The 23,283-nt window shown below is 45.2% G+C and overlaps 1 long non-coding RNA gene and 2 other non-coding genes across 3 annotated transcripts in view; 2 read left to right on the top strand and 1 right to left on the bottom strand.

Annotated features, from left to right (window-relative positions):
* Positions 1–15,666, top strand: part of LOC137453743 (uncharacterized) — a 32,429-nt gene extending 16,763 nt beyond the window's left edge. The window contains exon 3 of the long non-coding RNA XR_010990455.1: positions 15,266–15,666. This is a non-coding gene — a long non-coding RNA (uncharacterized lncRNA). The remainder of the gene's footprint in view (positions 1–15,265) is intronic.
* On the top strand, positions 3,461–3,533 carry TRNAF-GAA (transfer RNA phenylalanine (anticodon GAA)). The gene has a single exon. It is a non-coding gene; the product is annotated as a tRNA-Phe (tRNA).
* Positions 15,667–16,740: 1,074 nt separating the features above from the next.
* On the bottom strand, positions 16,741–16,813 carry TRNAF-GAA (transfer RNA phenylalanine (anticodon GAA)). The gene has a single exon. It is a non-coding gene; the product is annotated as a tRNA-Phe (tRNA).
* Positions 16,814–23,283: the final 6,470 nt, after the last annotated feature.

Below are 23,283 nucleotides of genomic sequence, written 5' to 3' on the forward strand. Positions count from 1 at the left end.
TCCAAAGGAAACTCCACAACCTCTCTGGTCAGCCTGCTCCAGTGCTCTGTAACCCTTGAAGGAAATAATATTGTTGTCCAGTTCAGATGCAACCTCCTGGGTTCTAGTTCATGCCCATTGCCCCTTGTTCTGTGTGTGGGCACCGCTGAAAAGAAACTGGTCCCATCCTCTTGACACATTACATAAGCAAGTAATGTGATGACTTTGGAAAGCTGCATCTGGCTGGTGCCAGATGGATCTTTTAAAAAGCACAGGCAGAGCAGCCTTGAGTGATAGGAAAACTGGAGGACTAGGAGGAGAGAAAGCGGAGACAGAAGGATCTGCTGTCATCTGTCTGCTATGGCCAAAACCTCAAACACCTCTGTGGGAGTGGTAGATCAAACAGTTGGTTGGTGGTATGAAATGACACCTCCAGCACATCTCTGCCCATCATGTCAGCATGGTTTAGCAGGCTGACACTTTCCTGATGCCTCAAGGAGCCAGGGCATGTGTATAAGGACATGCCAGAGTAGGTGTACAGAAGAACATCTAGTTCGAAACCCAGTCTGAAACATTTTCCATGAGTTAATGTCTATAGAAGAGTAAAACAAGAGAAAAAATCCTGTACCTTCATATCTCCAGAAACTCTCCTAATCTCTGGAGGTTTGTGGCTCAGGCACTGGATGAACCAAAGCAGACAGTTTCATATTCCCATGTTCTTTGTGGAGTGTTTTCCTTCCTTTAATCTTCACAGGCACCTTCTGAATGTCTGTGCACTTTGGGGATCTCTAATATAGGGCAGGGACTTGCACAGATAACCAGATGTTGTGTGAGAAAACTCCTTTTCCTTTGTTCTGAGCTTGGCACTTGCTCATTTCAGCTGAAAACCCTTCATCAGAAGATACAGTACCCAATCAACCCCTAATGACTTCTCCCTAGATCAAATAATATCTATCCTTTTGCTCTTTTCCCAGAGTGAATAACCATGGTTTACACACTGTTCCCTATGCAGAGTGACTTTATTATCCCTTCCATTGGTTAGGTGTTTTTCACATCCTTCCCTAGATGGAAACCCCCAAACTAAATAGTATTCAGGCTGTGATTGGAGCAGTTGTTTTTTCAAGGGGAATAGTAAACTTGGAGTATGGGGAGACCACACTCTATGGACCTCCTGGTGCAAAGGACACACAAGTGACTTGAAGAAATCACCAGAGGAGCATCCATGGTGAAGGACCTGTTAGAAAGTTTCTGCTGTAGAGGGGCAAAGTGGAGACAGAGATGGAAATGGAGACAGTTGTGCTGTGGGAGATAAGTGTCACAGGGACAGGACATTTTTCCAGCAGATCACGGTGTTTTTCTGTCTCTCTTCCATGACAGTAGATAGGCTGTCAGAACAGTTTTCCCCATTTGCAAAATGCAATACTGATGCAACACTGAGCTGGACATGTGTGTGTTAGGAAGAGATGCCCACAGTTCTGGCTCAAAATACCAATATCTGATAAATCCTGCAATTTTGGCTTGCCCACAAGACAGCTAGAGCTGTCCTCCCAACTTCACTCCTCCTTCCACTTCACTCACTCCCCATGGCAGAGTTGCCAATGGAGCTCCAGCCCCTAGGTCAGAAATAAGCCAGAATGACAGGTTTCATTTCTCTCTCTTCAATGAAGCTAAGCTTCCAACTTCTTCCATCTGACATGTCAAATTGGCAACACAAGCCTTCTTCCTGACAACTTTGCTCATAGACTTTAAGCTGCAATGTTCTCCCGTCTAAAGAAGCCAGCTTCCCAGCAAGTCAGCTTCTCAAAGTTCTAAATTAACTACAATGTAACACTTCCTTCAAGGAAGCATTCAGATATGAAGTTATCAGATCCTTCCCTTCATCATTTCCACCAGCACTGCTAGCATTTGCAAAGTGGCAGTGCAGCACATCTTTCTGCAGGAATTTTTGCACCCAGCTGAAGCTTGAATATTTCCAGCAAGGCAGAGTGGGTTGCCAAATACCACGGTTTCCATGTTGGGATCATCTCTTCCTGTCTGAGGAAAGCTGCTGAGAAATAAAACTGCTTTGCTTTCTGCAGTCACATTCTTTGACAAGGACAAAGCTGGTGAAGCAAAAATGGGACAGCTGGAAGGGCAGAAGAAAGTCATGGGTGAGCCAAACTTCCACACAAGCTGACCTGACAGATCTTCCATTCCCAGGTGGCCCCTTTTCACCCACTCCCTTAAAGCCAACAGGGCATAGGTGATGTGGGCTTTGTGGAGCGACAGCTTAGTCCACCTTCAAGAAAACCTGCTTTGAGGAGTGTTACCAGTGAAAATGTGGCGTAAGAATTATTCCTATCTTGTGTCTTTATCCACCACAGCCAGTCACATTTGAAGATTTTTGATAACTGTTGACCTTACTGGTCTCTGATAGTTGATGTTTGGGTTAGGTGTTTAAATATAGGCTGGCAATGTAAACATGAATATTGGTGATACAATCACAGGCAGATGCAGAATGCCAAGTGGAGCTTCTTGAATATGTCTGAGGAGAACAGACTGCAGCCACACTCATATGATCTCCTAGGGATCATCTACTTGTGTCATTTTCAGAGACAGAAAATTGGACAAGAGTATGACCTAGCAGGGCCTTTGATGTTCCAAGGTGCTGAGAATTCAAGCCATCTTCAAAGAGCTGAAAGATATGAGATGAGTCATGAGAAAAGGCTCCAAACATCTGTAGTAGGAGCTGTGGGACAGCTGGGATTGCTTAAGGTAATCATAAATAGAATCACAAAATCATAGTATCAGTCAGGGTTGGAAGGGACCACAAGGATTATCTAGTTCCAACCCCCCTGCCATGGACAGGGACACCCCACACTAGATCAGGCTGGCCAGAGCCTCATCTAGCCTGCTCTTAAACACCCCCAGGGATGGGGCCTCAACCACCTCCCTGGACAACCCATTCCAGGGCTTCACCACTCTCATGGTGAAGAACCTCCTCCTCATATCCAGCCTGAATCTCCCCACCTCCAGCTTCATTCCACTTAGGGGTTTTCCTTATTTAGGTGGTTTCTAGCTCTGCACTGCTTCTGCAGAGTAGACTGGAAAGGGAGGCTTAGAAGACAAACACAGAATAGTCTTTCAGCTGTATTTTAACAGCTCCTAGTTATCTGCTGGTTAAAGGCTTCCAAACTGGGGAAGAAAGGTTTTAGGGTAACCTGTGTATAAGACTTTCTGATGAAACTCTGCATTCCTCTCAGTGCTTCTGAAACCCCTGGTGGTTCAGCCATGCACAAAGTCCCATGGGACACCTGGAGAGGAGAAGACTCAGGGCGATTTCATTAAATATAGAAGGAACTGAAGGAAGGATGTAAAGAAAATGGAGGAAAGCTCTTTTCAGTGGTCCCTAGTGATAGCACAAAAATCAGATGTTCACTGAGCAAGATCTGAAAGAGAATTATATTCCAACAGTTTCCATGAAAATTCATGCCACAGAGGAGCTGAAGTAGCTCAGTTGGGAGAGCGTTAGACTGAAGATCTAAAGGTCCCTGGTTCAACCCCGGGCTTCAGCATTGCTCCCATGGAGGTTTTGTTATTTATTTTGTATTTTTCCTTGTGTCCAGTGCTTGTGCTCTTCAGTACAAGACAGACACGGGGCTATTGGAATCCAGCAAAGGGCCAGGAAGATGATGAAGGGAATGGAGCATTTCTTTTATGAGGAAAGGTTGAGAGAATTCAGCCTGGAGAAGATAATTATCAGGAAGTAGCCCATCAATGTATATTTTGCACTTGAAGGGAGGGTGCAAAAAGGAGGGATGGAGGCTCTCTTCACTGGTCACCAGTGACAGGATCAGAGGCAGTGGGCACAAATAGTGCAACACAGGAGTTTCCCTATGAACAGCAGGGAATACTTTTTATTGTGTGAGTGACACAGCATTGGCACAAGTTGCCCAGAGTAGTTGTGGTGTCTTCATCCTTGTGCATATTCTAAAGCTGCCTGGATACAGTCCTGGGCAGCTGGCAGTAGGTGGCCCTTCTTGAGCAGGAGGTTGGAGCAGAGGACCTCCAAAAGTCCTTTCCAACCTCCATTCTGACTCTGTGAAAGTGGGATAGAGTTTTCCAATGCAAGAGCTTCAGCAGAAATTGTGATTTAAGGGTATTTTTGTTTCCTTAGTCTTCAACTTCATGTTCCTAGTCCTATGCATGGACTACCCCATAAAGAAGTGGTAACGTTGGCTCACTGGTGTATGGGGCCATGCAGGAAATCAACACTGTCAGAAGGAGTTAGTTCTAGTCTGAATCCCAACTGACTTCAAAGCAATTCCTTTCCCTAAAATTTGTCTTTTCCCAGGCTGAAGAGTTCTGGTGTGTCTACCTGTTATTCTCAAGGAAACAGCTCCAGATCTCTGATGAAGCCTTCTAGCCCTTCCTGAACCTTTTCTGCTCTTATGCTTGTCTTTACAAAATGATGGTGATCAATGTGCAGGCACCCCAAAGAGTCCTGTAACTGAATAAATGTAGGGTTTGTTCTGTTCTTCATCCCTTTCTGATTAATCACTGATCTGTGGAGTTGTTCAGGCAAACAGCAGAGATAAGCCTTGAACCCGGCCAGAAAACAAAGAAGTGAGGAGCTTTGATTATTGATTTCTGAAAGATCAACCCCAATACTCATCTGGTCTCTCATGCATAACAGAGCAGAAAGCCTTTTCTTTCTCTCTTTCATTCTGGTGATGTTCTTCAGCCTTTAGATGCAACCCCATCATATCCCACAGCATTTCCAGAAGACAGCCTACTTCTTCAGGGTGTGAATAATCACTTGTAAATCAATAACATCATGACCTGCTTAAGATTTGAAGAAATATCTCTTCAAATTTTACCCTGGGTCCTGCTGGGCAGATGCCTCCATCAGCAGTCATTACTCACTCACTAACTGGTAGGGCCAGATCATACACTGCCCTCCTGCATAGCTCAGGAGAGATGGCAGCCACTCATCCATCATCACCTTTTGCAGAGCTGAGGTACTCAGACAGGATCTTCTGGTTCACTAAATAGAAAGTGCCTTCCCTTTGATCCTTTATTCCCACTATGTCTGTCTGCATCTAAATTAGAAATGAACTTCCTGGTCCCCAAACAGGAAGAGAGTAGGTCAGAACCCCCCTGCACAGTCCATGTGCAGGATTAAATTAAATCAAATTTGATATATATATCTCATTTTGTTGCAAACCCAGACCTCACACGGTTGTGTCTGTACATCCCAGGCGTTGCCCTCAGATTTAAGAGCAGCTTTCACACTGTGACTCTGCTGCCCTGCTCTGACCTCATCTACCACACTGCAGAAGTGCAGCCTTGAGTCCTAAGGGCAGAAACAAATCATACAACTCATGAGCCACAGAGCAGTGGGAGGGCACAAGCTTAGTGTTTAAGCAGTCTTGCTCAACAACATTTTGACTTGCTGCTAGACTCAGGGCAGAACTAGTGTGCTGGAAATTTAATGTACAAGCATAGAATCATGGAGTCATTAAGAAAAGACCTCGAAAATCATAATGTCCAACTGTCAACCCCACTCCACCATGTCCCACCAAACAATGTCCTGAGATTTAGATCAGTACCTGGGGTTGATCACTGCCCATTGCTTCCCCACACTTCTTAAATGTGCCAACTCATGCCCTTCAGCAATGTCCAGCAGATGGTTGTGGAAACCATGATTGGGACATAAGGAACCTATTTCTGTTGGGGTGGTGATGGAAGGAGGTTTTAGCCCTAGGAGAAGAAATGCCCTACCAGGTGTCCTTAGTTCCACTGAGCAGGAAAACACAGCTTTATTTCCTTTTGGCACTAAAATTCTCCCTGCAGAGGATTTGGTATTTCCCATCATCTCTTTCCTTGGCAGGCCACTGCTACCCTTATCTCAGGCATACTAGAAGAGCTTTCCACAATGAGGATAAGCATTTGGACTAGAGTTATTTTTATTATGGGTTGCTGAATAGATAAACCACAGCCAGCTGAGGAAATCCTCTGAACTGAAAACTGTTGAATGGTGGCAGCTATTTTTAGGGATGGAAGAGGCTTGGGAGGGATATGTCAGGTGCATTTTCCCTGTTCTTATTCCTCACTGGATATCTAGTCATGGACAGTGTTGGAGGATGCAAGGTCTCAGCCAGCATTCTTGTTCTCATGAAGGTGCTGATGACAGCTGGGCTCAGGTTGCACCAGGGGCTGTTTAAGTTGGATATTAGGAAAAAATGCTTTCACTGAAAGGGTTGTCAAGCCCTAGACAAGTCTTCCCAGAGCAGTGATGGAGCCACCATTCCTGGAGGTGTTAAAAAACTGTGTAGACATGGCACTTTGGGACATGGTACAGTGGACGTGGTGGTGTTGCGTTGAGGGTTGGACTCGATGAACTTAGAGGTCTTTTCCAACCTTAATGGTTGTATGATTCTATGATTCCATTCTAGTCTCTTCTACCTGAAACAATGTCACCTTAAGCCTCAGTTCCGAAAGTTTCCAAGTTTCCTTGTGTTTGGCTCAAAGAAGGGTTAAAATCAGCAGCCCTGCACTCCTTTCTGTGATGAGGCAGGAGTCGATGAAGGTGAGCGCAGGATGAATAATAGGGAGCATGGCAGGCAGCGTGGGGGTGGCTGCCCTTCCAGCACCTTCACCCAGCCCACACACACACAAAGCTCTCTCCTCTCACCCCCTTCAGCACTGGAGCCGCCACCTTGATCAATCAGTGCATGTCAGATCCTGATCACCACCCTTCCCTGGACTCCTGCCTGTGGCTCTCTTTCACAAACACTCGCAGCTCTGATGGTGCCCTTCGGCTCTGATTCTCTGCTTTTTCTAGTGATTCCTGCCTCTTTCCCTTAACACCTTCAGTCCCAGTTTGCTACTACTGCCCTTCTCCCCCATGCCTCTGACACCCCTGTCCAGCTTTACCACCAGGAGCACTGGTATAGATTGGTCTGTAGGCATCCTCCCTGAGGCACCAGAGAGAAATCTTACTGCTGCCGAGATGCAGGAGGCTCCACTGAAAACTAGGTAAGTATATGCAGAATCCTCAGAAGGAGCTTCAGATTGTTTCCTCTAGAAGAGGGGAAGAAAAAAACAAAGAAAGAAAAAAAAAGGATAAACTGGGAAAAAAAAGAAAAAAAAAAAAGGAAACAAAACCAACAACAAACCAAACCTGGAAGGCATGTGGTCACTGCAGGAGCCTGGCAGAGGTTGTTTGTACCTATGGGAAGCCACCCACTGAAATGACTGAATGTGGATAACACCAGGGGTTCCTGCATTTGCACTGCTTGCTGGGTTGTATTTGATGGGGTCAGGTAGAGTATCTCAGGCCTTTGATGTGCAGTCACTGGAGAATCGCTGCTGCCATGTCAGTATGGCTGCCCTGATGAAAAGGTCATGGGGTGAGGTGTGCACCTTGTCAGCATCACTTCTCTACACTGTTGATTATTTTTCTGCTAGTTTACATTCTCATGGAATGCTTCTGCTATTGTTTTCTGTTTCATGGAATTACAGAGGTCTTTGGGAATCATTAAGATTAAAAAAGACCTCTAAAATCATCAAGTCCAACTATTAACCCAACAGTAATGTGACCACTCAATCATGTTCCAAAGAAGATCTGAAAGATCAATTAGTTCCACTCCTCCCTCCCCCACCATCATAGGCAGGGATACCTTCCACTAGACCAGATTGCTCAAACCTATTGCAATAAATGGGCTAACTAATGCACATCTTCTTTGTCCCTTCCTCTTTCAAAGACTGGATGGAGAAGGCACTTCTTTTCTTCATGACCCAGTTTCATCCATCAGAAGTGAGGCAAAGCCACTTTGAAAAGTGCTCTGAGACAGAGTGCTGGTCAGGCATTGAAATAGGCTGTGCAGGGGGGTGGCAGAGTCACCATCCCTGGATGTGTTCAAAAAACATGTCACTTCAGGACATGGTTTAGTGGGCACAGTGGTGTTGGGTTGGTAGTTGGATTCAATGATCCTAGAGGTCTTTTCCAGTTGAAGCAATTATCTGAGTCCATGGAGAGCTGGCTATGACAGAGACAGAGGCAGACAGCTCACACTGACAATAAAAGGCATTGGCAACCCTGAGGATTAATTTTCTAAGTTACATGGAAACTACAAGATGAGGGAAAGAAAGGATTATTATTTGCATGCCGTGGGAGCAATAATCCTGCGATTACTACTCCAGGCATAAAGACATTAAGGCTTGGTTTGTGCTGCAGTGCAGAACTCCTGGGGGTGTAGCACCACCATGACATGAGCAGACAGCTTGTGTGTGGTCCTAAAGGCAGCCCATGGTTTTGTGTACCTGTGTGGAGACCAGGCTGTGACCAAGACCGTTCATGATTGCATTAAGAGATGCATCCTTCAGTCCTTGCATCAGTGGATGGACAGGAACTGCCTTCTAGGCCCTCTGACAGTGTGTTCAGCCATGCCCTTTCTCAGACCATCAAAGCTGCTGAGGTTGGCCTCTAACATCTTCTCTTCTGAAGTCTGAACCACAGAACTGTAGAATGCATTGGGTTGGAAAGGACCTTTAAAGGTCATCTAGTCCACTCCCCTGCAGTAAGCAGGGGTATCTTCATCTAGTTCAGATTGCTCAGACCCCCATCAAGCCTGACACCGAATGTCTCCATGCATGGGACCTCCACTGCCTCCCTGGGCAACCTGCTCCAGTGTTTCACCACCAAGTATTCTTCTTAATGTCCAGTCTAAGTCTACCCTTCCATTCAGATTATGTAAGAAACCCTTGGAAAATGCTGAGTTGGGATTTCATCTCTCTGTCTAAAGAGTGTCCAAAATTGGGGTCAGGTCATGTCAAAAAAAAATAAGGAAGGAAAGAAGACAAAAATTCCTCTTTCAGATGCAGCAGCTGCCCAGGACCTGCTCTGAACACTGAAGGGTAAAACTGGGGAGTGACACAATCCTTTGGGGATCCAGCTTACTTCCTCAGAGGTACTAAACTAAACAGACAGTCAAAATACCTTTGAAGGGTTTTAGCTTTAGTATCTATGGCTGAATAATTAATTTCAATTGAGATTGTTATTTGGGCTGTTAACTTCTGGAGCAACGGGCTCCCCTTTATTTTTGGTTTGAACAGCAAAGCCTAATTTTATTTGTGACTGCAGGGCGCTAGTGTAGGAAAAGGAAAGAACATGAACAGTACTCATTACAAGTGGAAGTAGGCTGCTTAAATATGCAAATTGTGTTCAAAAAAGCCCAGGGAAACAGGAGCATGGAGCTCCTGCTGTCGTTTATGAGATAGGGAGATTTTCATTTCCCTGCCCAAAGTGGAATTCAGTCTAGACCCAGAGTGAATACTCTTCTGATAGCTTTGGGGAGCAGCCAGGAGGGGACAGATCAGGGAGAATTTGCTAGTCCATGCAGAAGTCATAGAATTGCTTCAGTTAAAAAGAGGCCTTTAAGATCATCAAGTCCAATCATTAACTCAGCACTACCAATTCCATCAATAAACCATGTCCTTCAGCACCACATCTCTATGGCTTTAAAATCTCCCCAGAGATGGTGTTTACACCACTTCTCTGGGAAACCTGGTCCAGGGCTTGACAATCCTTTCAGTGAAGATGTTTTTCCTGATATCCAGCCTAAGTCTACCCTGGTGCAACCTGAACAGGTGTCCTCTTGTCCTGTCACTTGTTACTAAGTAGAAGAGACCTAAACCCACCTCACACCAATCTCCTTTCAGGGAGCTGTAGATAGTGAGAAGGTCTCTCTTCAGCCTCCTTTTCTCCAGGTTAAACAAGCTCAGTTTCTTGAGCTGCTCATCACAAGCCTTGTGCTCTAGACCCTTCACAAGATTTGTTGCCCCTCTCTGGACATGCTCTAGCATCTCAATGTCCTTCTTGGAGTGAGGGGATGAATTCTGAACACGGAGTTGGATGTGTGACCTCACAAGTGATGAGTACTGGGGGACAATCACTTCCTTGATCACTTTCTTGCTAGCCACACTATTACTGATAAAAGCCAGGATGCTGTTGGCCACCTGAGCCCATGCTGGCTCTTCTTCAGCTGGCTGTTGGCCAAAACTCCCATGTCCTTTTCCATCAGTCAGTTTCCAGCCAGTCTTACCTAAGTCTGGCTTCACTTGGGTTCCCAACCAGCCACTGTAGCGCAGAAAATATCCTTTGCAAAACTCTGCAAACTTGGGGAAGTAGTTAAAGTCTGGGAATCCAGTACAGGAGTGATTTTAATTACTAGATAGCATAGAAGACTTTAAACAACACTTAGTTCACTTTTTTAAACCTATTTGGCTTGTGCCACATGGGTTGGAAATGTCTCCTTTGCTTTGGTCTGCAGAAATTCAGCTATGACTTATAATCTCTCATTACAAGCAAGTGGAAATGTCTAGAAGAAAGCTTGGTCTGCTGAGTGTTTTGCATAGGAAAAGAAAAAACAGATATGGGAGCAGTGCAAGTTCCACACAAGCAGCAGGCAAATAAAACTAAAAATGAGCAGGCAGTAGAAATAAATGCAAAAAGAAACCCCAAAACATCCTCCTAAATGAGCAAGATCACTGGCCATGGTCAAAAGATGCTGGAGGGGTCTTTTATCCTGCAGGGATTTTGGTGTAATCAATTCTCATTTCTTTTCACCCTGCCATGGGGAAACTCCTCAAGTCATTTTGAGTCAGTGTCTCTGCCTCCGGTATTTTCATGCCAGCCTGGTTATGTGGGTGATTCTCTGCTCTAGTTTTCAAGCAGAAGTTCTCACAAATTGATGGAGGAGGCTTTGGCACCTCCACAGAAGGAGCGAGAGAGAGGCAAAAAGAGAGAGAGAAGTATATGGAGGAGGAGAAAAGAAATGGGCTTTTCAAAAGCATAAAATTAGCATAGAACACCGCGGCAGCTTTGCTTTACTTGGGCTGAGCGAGAGGCAGGGCAGTTGCCTGCTGATTTTAAAGCCACCCCATTAAACATCTTGCTGGGTGGCCACAGATGTGCTGGGTTGCCTGTTGCTTGAGGGAAGCTGTTTTTGCAGCTCCAGTGCCAACCTGAGAGCTTGAAAAAGCAGAGTTCAGATTTTATCTTGGCTACAAATTTGATATGCAAGCTTCCTACTGTTAGAGTCAATCACAGGGGGGGGAAAAAAGGAGGAAGAAAAAAATTGGGGCAGAAGGGGGTTGGGGGGGAGAAAGGGGGGGCAGGGAGCAGGCAGGAGGCATGTATAAATAAAACAGGAGTAAAAGGCTTGCAAAGTCACTGAAGGTGCAACTTGGGGTTTTTTTCTCCTGAAGAATTTTAAGCCTTAAGGTCTCACATCATCACATCTGGCTTAAATGGAATCACAGAATCAGAAAATGGTGGGAGATGAAAGGGACCTCTGGATACTGTCTAGTCCCTTTCTAAAGAAGAGTCACCCACAGCAGGTTGCCCAGGATAACACTCAGGTGGGTTTGGAATCTCTCCAGAGAAAGAGACTCCTCAACCTCTCTGGGTGGCCTGCTCCAGGAGTCCAGCACCCTCAAAGCAAATAGGATTTATCCTTACATTTCAGTGGAACCTTCTAGGTTAGAGTTTGTGTCTGTTGCTCCTTGTCCTGTTACTGGGCACCACTTAAAAGAAACTGACCCCATCCTTTTGCCCCCTGCTCTTTAGCTGTTGATAAGCATTGATAAGGTCCCCTCTCAGACTGCTCTTCTCAAGGCTAAACAGCCCCAGGGCTCTCAGCCTTTTCTCCTCACAGAAATGCTCCAGGCCCCTCAACATCTTTGTACTCTCCACTGGACTCTATCCTGTTTCTGCTGAACTGGGGAGCCCAGAACTGCACCCAGTACTCCAGATGCTTTTCCATTCTCTTAGTATAGTGGAGATAAAAACCATCACTTTTGCAATTTCAGTGTTTCTCCAGGGAAAGACCTGTTAGCTCAGGGTTTGGAGAGGCAGCTGGCTTTCCCCACTACATATGGTAACATCTCAGCTGCCTGATATTTCTGGAGGTACCTGCACGCAGCCATAGCCCCACCACATGTTCCAGTGGCACAACTTGAACTAGATGATCTTTGAGGTCTCTTCCAACACAAACCACTCAATGATTCTATGCTTCTGGGAAATTACCTGGGATTTGTTGCAGGCTGCAACTCATACGCACAGCTTTTGCTACTCGGCTCATGTGTCGGATTGTTTAGCTTGTAAACTTGCGTAATTGTTCCTAACCAACCCTTAGAAAAGGATCTTGGCATATTGGAAATGTAAATCTTATCATAGAATAGAATCATAGAATCAATAAGGTTGGAAGAGACCTCAAAGATCATCAAGTCCAACCTGTCACCCAAGACCTCATGGCTACTAAACCATGGCACCAAGTGCCACATCCAATCCTCTCTTGAACACCTCCAGGGACAGTGTCTCCACCACCTGCCTGGGCAGCCCATTCCAACAGCTAACAACTCTCTCTGTGAAGAACTTTCTCCTCACCTAGAGTCTAAACTTCCCCTGGTGCAGCTTGAGACTGTGTCCTCTTGTTCTCGTGAATATGGAATGCTTCACCAATTTGTGTATCATCCTTGTGCAGGGACCACTGTCTCTCTGTTAGTTATATCAAACTGAAAGCAGTCCAGGAATTGAACTTCTAAAACCACACTTGCAGATCTCTCAGTCCTGACCAACCTTAGCCATCAAGTCTGCAACCAGACAGAGGGAAAGCATTTGCTTCTAGCTCAGGCCTGAGCCACAGAATCATATAATTAGAATTGTTTCATTTGGAGAAGATCTTTAAGATCAGTGAGCCTTTACTAAATTCATGGATGGCATGTAGTCAACTCACTAGAAGAAATATGTTCTTTTCTTAGTTGTGGCTGGTTAAGAGGAGGCAATATAGATTATTTTTTTTCCCTACCAACCCTGTAAATATTCCTTCATTGGTGTGCAACAGGGAAAACACAGTATGGCAAGGCTGCTAGAGCCTGGACTTCCTAGGACCTTCCTCTAGAGATCTTTCCAGATGAGCAGGACCTGAGATTAAGAGATAATACTTCTAGAAACATGATTTACTAGCTTGTGCTGATGAGGAATTAAAAAAAAGCACATGTGGGAATCAGGTGCCAACATCCCCAGTGTGACCTGTGTGAGCTTCAGCTATGGTGGTATGGAAGTGAGCCATGACTTCCCCAGGTGGTTCATACATGTTCTCTTGGAGGACACTGAACATATGCAAAGTCAAAATATGAAAGAGGAGTGACAGGAGAAGGAGGTAAAACACCACAAACATCTTAACACCTGCAAATATGCCTACAACCGTCTGCAGTGTTGATCCTCCAGCGGTGCCAAGAGATGTGTCCCATTCCATGGCTGGCAGCTGTCTAAATAAATATCTAAAAGATGGTCTCACAGTGTAACCAAGTCAATCTCCCAAATATGGGAGATTTCCTAAGGAATATGATTCATCAACCTAAATGATTCATCAACCTAAGTGAAGACCATGCTGGTAGGGATGCTGACACGCCTCTTTGAACTCTCCTTGTCCTCCAATACTACATACTCCCAGGTCAGGTTCAGACCAGAAAGTCCCTCACCAAATGCAGCTGTGGCATTTCACAGGATCACACACACGCTCCTTTCACCTCTCTCAAGGAAAACTTGCTTTTCCCTCCAGGTGAACATTTCTCTTGTCATCTTCCAGGTTGGCTCTATCTCAGAGGTGGGTGGACTCGGCGTGGAGCTGAGTGGTGGCCAGCCGAGCTGAGTTGGAGGAGGCACAGACAACCATCGAGGAAGCACTTGGAGATGTGTGGCTAGTCATTCCTATTCCCTGCTAAAGGCTTTCTGCTCTGGGGGCCATGGCTTCCCTCCTGTGTCCACCTTCCCCATGTCATCCACCTTTGCCAAGTGATTTTATTGTTGGGGAGGACAGGAGAAGACAAGTTGGGAATATGTGGAGGACATTTTAATATGGAGTTGAAGGAAAATCTAAAAATGAGATTACTAAACAGGAGGTCAAAGTGAGACTAACTGGGAATAAGTGGAAAAGGCACTTTATATTGGTTGGTCCAGATGCTTTGTGCATCCTTGGTGTAGACTTCTTCAGGAAAGGTTGTTCCAATAATGGCTTTAAACTGGGAGAGGGTAGATTTAGACTAGATACTTGGAAGAAATTCTTCACTGTAACACTGGTGAGACACCAGAACAGGTTGCCCAGAGAAGCTGTGGAATGTTTTCAAGTTCAGGTTGGATAAGGTTTTGAGCAACCTGGTCTAATGGAAGTTGTCCCTGCCCATGACAAGGTGTTGGAACTAGATGGTCTTTAAAGTATCTTACCACTCCAACTATCCTATGATTCAATGTTTTCCAGTCTCATCCTCTTTTTCACACTGTTTCCACATTCTTCATGTGATCTTTCAATGTTCTGAAACAAGTTGTCCTCTGCTTTCTTATCATTCCCCCCACCCCATCCGATCAAGTCTGAGGTAAATTCACCTCAAAATCATAGAATTTCCAAAGGAACAATCTCCTGAGCACAGCTTTTGACGTTGATGCCATCATTTTGAAGGCTGTGTTTTCCTGGAGAGCATGACTGTTCCTAGCTCTTGCAAATAGAAGGAATTAGAGAAAAAGGACTTGAGAGGTGTATGAGTAATACAACATCATCCTTGGGAACACGTGCTGGGCTAACACACAAAAATAAGCTGAGAACAGACAGTACCTTCATCTGCAACTTAACTCTCACCACACTTGTGGAAGGGAAGGCAGAAGTCACAGCTACAGCTAAAAAAAAATGAGGCACAGCATTTTGGTTTGCACAGATTCTTCAGTTGGTTGGATGGAGAGTTCAGGCTTTGTTGTGGGTTGAATTATGGAATAAAACTTCATTTAAGTGCATAATAGAAAGACAAGATTATCAATTCCATCAATTACCCAGTAGAAAAATCATGGAATTATAGAATCATAAAATTGTAGAATGGTTTGGGATGGAAAGAGACCTTTGAAGGTCATCCAGTCCAACTCCCCCACTGCAGTGAGCAGAAACATCTTCAACTAGATCAGGTTGCTCAGAGTCCCATCCAATCAGACCTGGAAAGGTTCCAGGATAGGGCTTCTGTCACCTCTCTGGGCAACCTCTGCCAGTGTTTCATCACCCTCATTGTGAAAAAATACTTCCTTGGATCTAGTTTAAAACTCCTTCTTTTAGTTTAAAACCACCACCCGTTTGTCCTGTTGCAACAGGACGCAGAAGAACAGGGTTTTCTGGTACACTTGGACCTGCCCATGATGTTTTCAACTTGGCTTTTTCTCATCTCACTCCTCATTAACAGCCTCTTCCCTTTCTTGTAGCCAGATATGATGTAGTATTGACTCCAGCTCTTCTGTGGACCTCCCCTTCAGTCTACTCCAGGGCCACCTGACCAAGACTGGACACCAAGATCACCCTGCTACCCGCAGACATTGTCACAGCAAAGTGATCTCCACTTGCAGAGAGCTGGCATACATTCCACCCGCTGACTTCTCCACCTCCAAAGAAAGCTGCAGCTCTGTGAGGGGAACAAGCATACCATAGAAGGGAAGAGATCTCTGCCAAGTGCTTCAGAAATGGGACACAGATGGTGTCTTAAATGAGAACGGAAGTTTATTTGGGGGCTCTGTGCATGACGTAGCAACGGATGACAGACACCAGGACTTCAGAGCGGGTGATGAGATAATTTTGAAGCAGTCTCTGTCCACAGAGCTATTAGCTTCTCTGGGGAAAATAAAAATAAAAATAATATGAAAAAATGAACTCAGTAGATGGTTCTCTAAGGATAGGAACCCATAAACCTACTTTCATTTATCTGTAGGTCTGCTTCTTCTGATACTTGAATCTCAATCACAGCTGTTTGTTAGCTGGTGGGTCAGCTTGGATGGTTGGTTGGCCAGGTGGCCACTGCTAATAGAAATTTATAAGAGTAATATAAGCCCTGTTTTCCCCTACTTTGGACACAAACTTCTGTCTTTGTCCTTCATTACACACAAACTGATTGGAAGGAATCTCTGGAGATCATCTGGTCCAACATCTTGCTCTAGCAGGACCACCTAGAAAGAGTTGACCAGCTCCGTACCCAGCTTTTGAAAACTTCAAAGATTGGAGATTCCACAATCCGTAAGGGCAAGCAGTCCTAGGTACATCCTATGAGAGATGTTTCAGTTCCTTCATCAGCTTCATAGAATCATAGAATGGTCCAGGCTGGAAGGGGCCTCCAAAGGTCATCTAGTCTGACCTCCCTGCAGTCCGCAGGGACATCCCCAACTAGAGCAGGCTGCCCAGGGCCCTGTCAAGCCTCACCTTGAATATCTCCAGGGAACGGGCCTCAACCACCTCCCTAGACAACCTGTTCCAGTGTTCTACCACACTCATAGTGAAGGACTTCTTCCTGATAGCCAATCTAAATTTGCCCTTCTCTAGTTTGAAGCCATTGGCCCTTGTCCTGTCACTGCAGACCCTTGCAAACAGTCTCTCCCCATCCTTCCTGTAGGCCCCCTTCAGGTCCTAGAAGGCTGCTATCAGGTCTCCCTGGAACCTTCTCTTCTCCAGACTGAATACCCCCAGCTCCCTCAGCCTGTCCTCACAGCAGAGGTGCTCCAACCCCCTGATCATCCTTGTGGCCCTCCTCTGGACCCTCTCCATTAAGTCCATGTCCTTTCTCCAGACCTGCACACAGTACTTCCTGGCCCTTTGCTGAACTCCCTTCAGTAGTTCCATGTATTCTATTGCACTCAGTCTCTCTTGTACTGAAGAGCCCAGCACTGGGCAAAAGAAACATTCACAACAACACTGCTGAAGCCCGGGATTGAACCAGGGACCTTTAGATCTTCAGTCTAATGCTCTCCCATCTGAGCTACTTCAGCCCTGCTTTGATGCCAATTTTCCCAAACCTGTTGGAAAATAATTAGCTGATGTTAGCTTGCCTCATTCCCAGATTCTCTTTCCTTTTAGTGCTGTTTGGATAACAGTTGTGCTCATTATTATGGCTCTCTTCCACAGGATTGGACTCATCTGGGATGCCACAGCCATTCCCTGGTCCAGAGCACATACTGCTCATTGAAGAATAGAGATCAGAACTAGATGGACCACAGAGGAATGATCTGTGGTCATAGAATCATCGAATCCTACAATGGCTTTGGTTGGAAAAGACATTTATGATCTTCAAGTCCAGTTATTAACTATCATGTCCCTCAGCACCACGTCTCTGCCTCTTTTAAACACCTCCGGGGTGGGGATTCAACCACTTCCTCAGGGACCCTATTGCAGTGTTTAAGAACCCTTTCAGTGAAGAGGTTTCTTCTAATATCCAACCTGAACCTCCCCTGCTGCATCTTCAGGACATTTCATCTCATCCTATCACTTCTTACCAGGTTGTGTATCCACAATGGTCTGACATATCCAGAACACCAAAATCTCTTCTCTGTAGGGAAAGGTTTGGCCATGCTGGTAAGAAATAGGAAAGTGGGGCTCCTTGCAGTACCTGAAGACCAAGGTCCACATCATAAACCACAGATAAAATCTGGAGTTATACAACAACCTTGATGTGAGAACCAGCCAAGAGCATTTGCATGGAATAGACATTTCTAATATCTGTTCTCAGAAAGATATGGAACCTTGGAGCCTGACTAATCCTTTCACATCAATCTGTCTCTCTCCAGCTAGGGAATAGGAGTTAGATGTATGCATGGGAGATTTTACCCCAGCCCACCAACTTATGCTCCAAATGAAGGACTTTCAGTCTCATATTCACATCACCCCAAAATACATATGTGAAATGCACTTTGCCATGTCTGCTGAAAATGCTGGTAGTGAAAGGTGTCAAAAAAAACCCCATTTAATCTGGGTTTGAATGTTCAAGTTGACAGCACCAGATGTTTCCTCATGGAGACTTATTAGGTAAGAGCTCCTGATTCCTAGGGCTCCCAAACTAGGCTATGGAACCTCTTGCAATATCCATACATCCAGATTGTACCCTAAATCTTTGCAAAACCACATCCAAAACTGAATCCCCATCCTGATCCTACTCATGTCCACTGACAAACTGATCACATGGCTGAGGGGCTCAGAATTTCTCTACTTATGAGCTGTGGACATTTTTGGACAGCTGAGTGTTGCTACAGAGTTCCTGCTTCTTGTTCATGTACTCTTATAAATTGTTTCCTATATGTGACCTAGAAACATGCCAGATCCAGGCCTTGACATCATTATAGTGCTGAGAACAGGAACACTTAACAAATCCAGGGCATCTCTAGAGACCATGGCCACCAGATAACCTGACCCAAAAACTAATTCCTCTGTTACATATTCTGTCTGGTAGAGATGCTGACATGAGAGGAACCTAGAATATTGCTCAGAGATTTGAAGCCACAGAGTTAGGTCTCAAGTGAAAATGACTCACTCACCTCCCCCTTGACCTCCAGATCCATAAGAAGAAGGTATTTGGGGGGTTGCTCCAGTAAGGCTTTCCAATTGCCCATGAAAAACAACAGGGATGAAATCTTGTAATCTGCCCCCCACCAAAATCATCTACAAACCAAAACTGTATGTTCAGAGCAGGTCTGGTTGTTATTATCTCCAGGAGATGCTTACAGGAGCAGTTTCTTGAGCTCAGTGACTAAGGATCCTACAAACACAGCTTGGATCAGCCTGCGGGAACAGAAAACTGTTTTGGATATATTTGGCATCATTTGTAAGCTGAAGGAACTGATTGTTTAGCCAGATACTTTATTACATGGTTATTGTGGGGTCCATCATAAGTTTTCCCTTGTATGCAAAGCTGTGCTTTGAAGGGTTACTAATGTCTGGAGTGAGGGCCTGCTCCAGATTTATTTCTGTTTTAAAGGCTCTCTGTTTGAAACATCAGCATCTCTGACACTCTTTTGCTCTTCCCTGAAGAGCTGTAAGCTGTTTAGCATTTCCAGCACTGATGATGATTAACAAACTTCTGGTAGACCACATGGGGACATCAGTATGGGGTAACAAAGACTGCAAGAGAAGACCTACTGAGCCTGGCAGGACTTTTTTTCTGCAAACCCCAACAGTTTGGAAAAGATTCCTGGAGCAAAATTCATCTCATCTGACTTCTTAAAAGGCTGATAAAGCAAATCTCTACACCTGACCTAATCACTGTACAGAACTTGTAGAAATGGGAACACCGGTGCTGAGTTCCCAAACTGAATCTCCCTTCAAAACCAAACCAAACCCCTTCAATGTCATCTCTGGAGGGTTCTGTATGACACCTCAGAGACTATCAGCATATGAATCCAGAAAACTGAGCATCCTCTTTCTAGCAATTCATATCAATATCAACATCAGCACTGTTGTGAGATACAACTCTACTCCCTGTAGCCACTCCATAAATTACATTAGCCAGTGACAATCACAAACGGTATCACCACTACTGGCTTCAGCTGAAACTCCTTTCAGGGAGTTATAGCTAACCAGAAATTCTCCCCTCAACCTCCTTTTCTCCAGGCTGAAAACTCCCTGTTGCCTCAGCTGCTCCTCACATGACTTCTGCTCTAGACCCTTCGCCACTTCGTTCCTCTTCTTCAGACACACTCCAACACCTCAACGTCCCTCTGGTAGTGAGGTGTCACCACATGAGTTTGTTGTTTTGCTGTCCATCAGCTGCTAGAAAGCCACGGTCTGCAGGAGCTATCCTGAAGTATGCTACATGGAGCTGTCCTGTAGCATGCTACAGGGCTCAGGGACTACAGATCATGTCACCAGCTTTTGCACAGTTTTAATGAAGCTATATCACTCTCTTTCACGGAGGAGCCAATTTATGGAGTCACTCCATGAGGCTTTCTAGAATCTGTGTTTTGCCCACTGAGGCTGGGTCATATGAAAACTTCCTCCCAATTTAATGAGAACAGCTCAAGTCACTTCTTCTGAGTCTTCACAAATCTCATTCACTTTTTGACTCTTCCTGAGCTTTAGGGGTGGGGGGATCTATGCACTGGGATTCAGGTCTATCTGATAGGAAGGAGCAGAGCAGAGGAAAGCCTTCTCAAGGTCAGTGGTGCCACCTAATGGGAAAATTCCCAGGGAATCAATTGCTCGGAAGTTCAGTCCTTAATTGGAGTGTTGCTAGGTGATGTAGGGATGGAAATCAGTAGCTCTGATGTAAGCCTCTCTTTTCTGCTGCTTTACGACCATCCCTCCGTCAATCTAATCCCTTTTCCCCAATGTCTGAGTAACATGCATGAGACCTCCCCAGAAAATCCATTCTGTTTCCTGCTTAAATCCACTCTCAGCAATCCCTGAAGCTACTGAAGCATTTTTGTGATGCTCAGAGTCTGTCTGGAGAGGAAACTCTCCCAGATTTTATTATTATTATTATTATTATTATTATTATTATTATTATTATTATTAAGAGCCAAGTGCAAAACAAGAGAGAATGAGGGGCTGCCGAGTTGGGACCAGGATTCTCCAGGTTTTCTCTGGGTTTTCTCCTTAGTTACACATTTTGCAAACGAGAGGTGAGACAGACTCTCTGCATTGCACCCTCCACGCACTACTGCAGCTCAGCAGCATCCAGAGTCAGATGATGGCTCTGCAGAAGACGCAATAATGTCTCAAAAGCAACTTTTGGGTTCCGACATGGCAACCCCCCTGCAGCCACTTCACATCATAAATAATCATGAGAGTGGGCAGGAATGAGCTGTGCAGCCTGTCCTGGTCTCAAGGGATTCCTTTATTCCCTGGCTCTGTTGTCTTCTCAGCACCTACACCTATTTCCACATGACAATCTTGCTCACCACGGCACCCCTGCTGCCTTCAGTTAGGAGGAGTGTGTCACCCTGGTTAGAGCAGGGTCTTGGTCTAGCTCAGGTCTCATCTGTGTTCTACCAGAGATGAATCAGAGGTTTCAAGCTGTCTCTGACAAACTTTCTTGATTTCAGTCTCTTTGAGGTTGAACTGGTATTTCCAAGTCTTTTTTACCATTTCTTCCAGGGATGGAGGTATCCAAACACCAAACAAAATTATATTATGGTCTGGGTCTTTTTAGTCTGAAAAGCAGAAGACTGAGAGGAGATCTTATTAATGTTTTAAAACATCTCAAGGGTAGGGGTCAAGAAGAAGAGGACAGTTTATTTTCAGTGGTGACCTGTGATAGGATGAGAGGCAATTAATACAAACTGGAACACAGAAAGTTCCACCTAACCATGAGGAAGATTATTTTTACTGCAAGGGTGATGGAGCCCTGGAACAGGCTGCCCAGAGAGATTGTGGAGTCTCCTTCCCTGGAGACTTTCAAGAGCTGTCTGGAAGCGTTCCTGTGTGACCTGCCCTAAGTGACCCTGCTTTGGCAGGGGTGTTGGACTCAATGATCTCCAGAGGTCCTTTTCAACCCCTACAATTCTATGTTGAAACATTTTTTCTGCTGTTCTTTGAGAGAGGGCACAAGTGCAGGTATAGGGGGCACCCGGTCCTACTTTCAGTGCCTCATTACAGGCAAGATTGCACTCCCTGTGCCATTTCATGGCTGAAGAAGGGATTGACATTGGGGGCAAAGGGGAGAAACCTGCAATTAAGCAGGGTCAAATCATTAATTCTAGCAAGGAACTAAGTGCTCTTGGTAGTGATGACTCTGCAGCTGTGGTTGATACTCCTCAGAGCCTTGAATGCTCCCTGGTAAAGATATCTGAGCACCAGTAGTTGTCCTCAGAGCTCAGGTATTTCCAGTTATCTTTCTTTTCATATCCCTTGCCTTAGAATCATAGAATCATTTTGGTTGGAAAAGATCTATATGATCATCAAGTTCAAACACTACCTACCTCCATCAAGTCAGGTGCTAAATCCTGTCCTTCAGTACCATATCTATTCATCTTTTAAACACCTTCAGAGTGTTTTAACACCTTGAACCTGAGCATCCAGAAAGGAGTTCACCTATAGGAGCTTTAGGGTTGAGAAGTCTGTGAGTCCATGGCATGATGCTCAGGGGGCTCAGAACCCCAAGTAGTTGGGCAAAAAGGGGCAGAGCCATGGAAGAGTGATAAGGTGTGAGAGTCATGCAAAGGTAAGCCTAGTTCTCACTTAACTTGCTAGACAAGTGTTTTAATGCTTCACTGTGTAGTGACTCCAGGAGTCTGCAGACCCCTAAAACCAATATTACCTGAAGCATGTGGATGTCAGGCATGGGAGTGAGGGTAGAGAATGAGTATCTGGGAAGGACTAGAGAGGAAGAGTTCAAGGCTCTCAGTTTTCACATGAGTGGCATTCAGTCAGGGTTAACTCAATAAATACTTCCCTCTGCCTCCTTCCTCTAGCCTGGGAGCTATGTGGTGTTGGGAAAGGTTAACTGGGCACCTTCTGTCTGCGACCTTACTGCACCTGGGAGGAGAGGATGGATGTATGATGCAGTGGATAGGATCCCATGAGTCAAGACAGGCATATCCTTAGGTTTTTTTTAGATGTTGGGATCGTCAGCTGGAGTTTGAAGCAGTTTAACCCTGTCTGTACAAAAATTCCCACCACAATAAGAATCATCTCTAAAGTTAAGTTCCTCCAAGCACCTCTGCTAGATGAAAGGAGAAGTCTGTGGTTAGGCCAGTATAATTTTTACATTAGTGCCCAGATCCTGCACCCCTACACCGGGGCTAGTGTTTCAGGCAGGATACCGGTGGGTGTCACCAGCTTCTGCTGCCGTCACATTTAGTCACTTATAGCAGGGCAATTCCAGAGTCTTACCTCTCTGCATCCCTCAACCTGAAGCTCTTCATCCCCATCCCTGGGGAGTTCAGCTGTTATTCCCATCCCTGGGAATATCCTGCTAATATTCCACTGGCTTTCTTGGGCTTGCATGTTTTAAAGTTCTTTGGCTCACAGCCTGGCCCTGATATCACCCTTTCCATCCTTCTCCCATGCACAGACCATGCAACCCAACAAGTGCTTATTATCTTAGAGCTGCATTGCTCAGCTCCTCTACCCTCCCTGAACTGAAGCTGCATGTAGAGGAGGGGCTGTTTCAAAGTCAAAGCTTCAGTGCAACAGCTCTCACGTCCTTGCTGGATGTGCTTTTAGGAGAGCTTTGGGACATGGTTTAGTGACCATTGTGGTGTTGGGTTGATGGTTACACCGAATATTCTTAGAGGTCCTTTCCAACTGGAACGATTCTATGAGAGGAGACTATGAGGGGAGTGACTGACCATCCAACAAAGCAAGAGAGAATGAACATCAGGAGAACCCAGGCTAGGAGCAGCCTCTTTCCAAATGACAGATCCCCAGGGGTTTCTCTGGTGGAACACCAGCTGGGACACTGGCATAGAAAACAGACTAGGGAACTTTTCAATTCTCTAGACTATTATGTCATATGCTGCACCACAAT

Source organism: Melanerpes formicivorus, unplaced genomic scaffold, assembly GCF_026170545.1.
Source record: "Melanerpes formicivorus ecotype bairdi unplaced genomic scaffold, bMelFor1.0.p_v2 SCAF_71, whole genome shotgun sequence".
NCBI lineage: Eukaryota > Metazoa > Chordata > Aves > Piciformes > Picidae > Melanerpes > Melanerpes formicivorus.